The sequence below is a fragment of the Pungitius pungitius genome, chromosome 10 (assembly GCF_949316345.1).
Source record: "Pungitius pungitius chromosome 10, fPunPun2.1, whole genome shotgun sequence".
NCBI classification, from domain to species: Eukaryota; Metazoa; Chordata; class Actinopteri; order Perciformes; family Gasterosteidae; genus Pungitius; species Pungitius pungitius.
Window position 1 is genome coordinate 1,630,182 of NC_084909.1, and position 4,789 is coordinate 1,634,970.

Consider the following 4,789-nt stretch of genomic DNA (forward strand, 5'->3'; position numbering starts at 1 on the left):
GTCAGAGCGGAGACAAAGACTCGGATGAGATTAAGGGGGGGGGGGGGGGGGGGGCAGATCCACTCGGGGCGGGGAGCTTTCAGGCAGCGAGTGCATGACTATGAAAAGGTGAATATATTTATCTCCTCATTTCAGAAGGTAATTAATTGACGCTCACGGAGCTTCTGGGGGTCACGTCTTCCTGACCTGTGTGGCGGGGCGAGAGGTGGGACTGCGGCGCAACGCCACCTCCGGGGGCTAAAAGGGGAGGAGGTCGCAGGTGGATGGTTTTGCGTTTGAAGGCGAGCAACGATAGTTTGAAACAAATGATCTTCAGCCAAAAGTCAAGGTCGGCTGCATGTTGACCTTTGAGGACAGCGCTCACTTAGCAGCGCGCCTCGGAGGGTTGGAAACAAATATTTGTAGAGCTTTTTATTCTCATTCATCATCTCATACATTTCAATTCAGTCCAGTGGTCCAAAGAATCACTGTGGATGAAAAAGAGGCATCCGAAGAGAAGCAATAACCTCCTCCTGGCCGATTTTCCACATGCAGTCACTCACACAACGTGATCCACTGACATCACGTCACCCAAAGGGCTCTGAAACAGGAACGATGCCCTTTGCAGAGTTCGTTTTGAGTCACGGATGAAGAGTGGGGAGGGAGAAAAAAAAGGAAGAAGATCCTCGTGAGAAAGATCACAGCCACACGCTGATGTGAAATTACACAGTTTACTCCCACTGTGGAGCTTGTTGTTGTGAGAGGTTAAGAGAGTTCAAGCAGACCAGAGGTTTCAGGAGAGCCTGAAAGGTTCCGAACAAGAAAGCAGAAAAGCTTCTTTTATGGTTTGACGGAGCTCTAAAAGTCACATTTCACTGTCGAGAAGGACGTCGGTTTGAGATTCCAGAGGAAAAAAGCATTGTCAGGCTCCGTCAAGAGGGTGGGGGGGGGGGGGGGGGGGCAGCAGCAGCAAGGCATTACCTCCTGTTTTAAAGCCCCCACCTGCAAAGGTAATAGATCAAAGGGCTTTAATAAGTGGGGGGGGGGGGGCACAACCAGGTGTGCCAAAACACACACAGCAGTAAAGCCATTAGACTGACAGAGGCCTGTAAACAGGGTGTGTGTGTGTGTGTGTGTGTGTGTGTGTGTGTGTGTGTGTGTGTGTGTGTGTGTGTGTGTGTGTGTGTGTGTGTGTGTGTGTGTGTGTGTGCGTGTGTGTGTGTGCGTGTGTGTGTGTGTGTGATGACCCGTTTGGGTCAGCAGCTCTATTTGCATTTCTTCCAATAGGTGTTTTCCTGCGAGTCTGACATTTGTCTGATTAATCCCGGCCCAAAGCTCAGAAAAGTCAACGCCCGGAAGTCTGAATCGTCGACTTAAAACAGATGCAGATTAAAAATGTCCTTTTCTATTATTAAAGCAGATTTAGAGGATTACGAAGCCTCAGAGGAGATCGGAGCTCAGTGTTTTGTTTCCAGTATAATGGAAGTCAGAGCCGAGGATTGCTCAGCAGCCGATGCCATAAAACCCAATATGATTAACTAGAGTCCCTCCCCCCCCCCCCGAATGCAAATCCACAAACGCAGCGGCTGAGTTATACCTGTCTCTGCTTTTTAAGACGAGGGCCTTATTTTGCGAGTTTTGTCTTATTGTTTAGTTACTCATCCGCGAGGAGGGACGCAGCAACGTGGCTGAGATGATCAGATGTTACAGCGGTTTGCTTTCTTCACATTTTTTACGTGTCCGGATACCTTTAGGCTGCACCTGTGTGAAGTAGTTCATATGTACTAAAATGCCAGGAGGCGTTTTCCTGCACTGTGAATTACTATATTTTAGCAATAAGCACATTTTGCAGCCGCTACTTGTGCAGGAAAAAAACCTGAATTGTTGTTTTTCTTTCACAAGACCCGTTATTTGGAGCTTTAAATAGACGGCGTACTTTATTTTTTTTGCACTCTTGCCACAGTGGTTGTCCATTGTTCGGCCTGTGGTGTGACTGGTTGGGCTTCTTCTTGTAAATGACTAGTCAGTGAGTTCCAGGCTGCAAGAAAGAAAGAAAAAAAAAAACCCCACAGAACAAACAGCCGGGTGACAAAAGATAGCGTCGCCGTAGGAGGACAGGAGCGAGAAGAGAGACGCACGGGGACGGAGAGAGTGGGAGGAGCCTCAGGCGGGGGGGGGGGGGGGGGGGGACAAAAAACTGGGGCAACGAGACGTCAGCTGCATTTCCATCTGAAAGACATCTCCCCGAGAAGGAGGAAGCCTTTTGGGTCCCTCTCCACCTTCATCTGCTCCGCCGTGACCTGCGGACGACCCCCCCCGGCTCTCCTCCCCACCTCCAAGCCCTGGTTACTTATTCATAAACCCCCCCCCCCTCCCTTCATCCTCTTCGGTCTCTGGAGGAGGAGAGCAGATGATGAATAATGTCTGAGCCAGAGATCTCGCGTTAACAAACATCTGTTCACGCTCACTTGTTTTGGTGGAATTCACTGGAATGAATCCACGGGAGAAGATTTGACCCAAAATCCAAACCAAACCCGACTGACCGGCTCGTCTCACGTTGTCCATCGTCCCCCCGGCGCCGTGATGCGGACCGACAGGAGGTCTCCGCTGGGAAATGTTTGTCGTCTTAATCCAAAGCGGCATCCGCCCCTCCTTCCTCCTCCTCCTCCTCCTCTCCTTCAGTCTCCTGCTCGGTGGCGAGGAACCGTTTGAGGAGCTCTGAGACGTTTCCTGGGTGTTCAGCCTGCAGATAAAAACCTGCTTCCTGTCCATGAGACGAGAGTGAGAGGTTCCACGAAACCACAAGCCACCCGCTCATCTGAAACCGGGATGAATGCTGTGAATGGGTTTCACAGTGGGTCAACATTCAGAATGCTTGGGTACGGTTTGTGCAGATTAGACCAGGAGGTGACGTTGAGGTGGAGGCCCGAGGAGCCCGAGGAGAGCGCACACAAAAGGCACCGGGGTGCAGATTGAAAAGTGGAGTTTGGAGCGATGTGCTTCCGCTTCAGTTGACCGGCTGATTGTCTCCACCCGGCTGCCCCGCTGCACCCTGTCACTCCCCCCCCCCAGGTGCGTCTGACTCTCACCTGCGGCACGTTCCTGTCCGGGTGTCGATGCGTTGCCTGCAGATTGGAGGTGGAAAGGTTTGGGGTTTTTTTCTTTTTTTTTTCCCAATGTTACGCCACTTGAAAACAGTGGAAACAAATGAGGTGAACGTTTTGTTTTTAAATTCTTCTGTTGAAAAAGCGGCGCGTGGTCATCGGAGGCGAGCGTGCAGGTGATGGATGTTCACCGAGCTGCTGTTTGATTGTGCAGAGCCTGACGGGGGCCTCTTTTGTCATCCCGTAGGATGCATAATTCAGACACATTTTACTAAGCAGGACGTTAGAAGAGAGGATTGTCGTTTTCCTGTGTGTGTGTGTGTGTGTGTGTGTTTTCGGGTACTGGGGGGGAAGACAAGATGAAGCGTCGGGTCGTTCTAGCGTCGCCGGCTGGTGGAACCTCGCCTCCATATAGAGGCATGTTTGTCCTCTCAGACTAAACTGCAAGCGGCAGGGCGACACGTTCTTCGGGCCTGCAGCTCGAGAGGGAATAAACCAACTCGGAGAGGGGGGGGGTGGGGGGCGTGTGTGAAAGAGAGCCCTTAACTCACATTAAGTGTCACGCCTCAACAACCTCCTGGTTGGCGAGGTGCTCGTTGTTTGTGCAGTGTGCGACTTGACAAAGTACCGCAGGCAGCCTTTTTACAACCAGGCCAGCAAACGGACCTCCGCCCCCATTCTCCATGAGAGATGCGGGGGGGGCAGGTCGCGCTGACGGCAATGCAGATTAGCAGACTACCTGGCTAATGATTTCCTCCAGTGATAGCAAGCAACACTCTCCTCTCAGCTACACACCCCCCCCCCTCCCACCCCCCCTACGTGAGTGGTCCGTTTGTTTGGGCTGAATTCTTCTTCTGAAAGCTGAATAACTAAAGTCCTGCTCGTTTTTCCGAGCTGTGTCTCTGTGGAGTAGCTTTTGTCCACACTGTCCTGCTCTCTGTCGGGGATGAAGGAGATCTGGCAATGCTGCTGTTGTACACTGGCATAGACGCATGCCCACACACACACACACACACACACACACACAGCGTGACCTATATACGCCAGGGACACCGGAACAATGCACGGCTTATCAACACAAAATAACAGCTGCAGAAGCAAGAAAGCGCGTTTCAGAAGAGGTTCTCATGTTCAGTCTAAAAGCCCGAAAGCCCCCCCCCCCCCCCCCCCCCCTCAACCCAAAGCAGAATTAAACTTTACTTTTATTTATTTAACGACAAATTGTTCTCTCTGACCTGGGGTCAGATTGATTGGCCACGAAGCAGTCAAGACAGTTTTGTGATGAGGGAACCGAGGTAGTAAAAAGTTTAATTTAACCAGCACTGTCTCCATAAACATGACGTCCCCATATAACAAAACTGCATCGAACTAATTAAGTTTTATAGCTTTCTTGGGGTGGGGGAGGGGGGGGGGGGGGGGGTTCTTGCTATTTACAACCTCGACGGCCTGTATTAAAACTGCAAAGACTGAAAATCTCTAAAATGTCTCCTTTCGAATTCGCCGAAGCGGCGCTGTAGCGGCGCCGTGGGCCGGTTCGGGTCGTCTTATTGTCCTCGGCGTTCCTGCAGCAGCGCGGAGACACGCGCGGCGCTCCGCCTTTAAGTGGATAATTGGGGAGCCGAGGGAGACGGCGACAAAGGCAGCAGATCTCAGAAAATGCAGCTCTGCAAGAACCCACTTGGTTTGGTTTTGTGTCTTTTGACTTT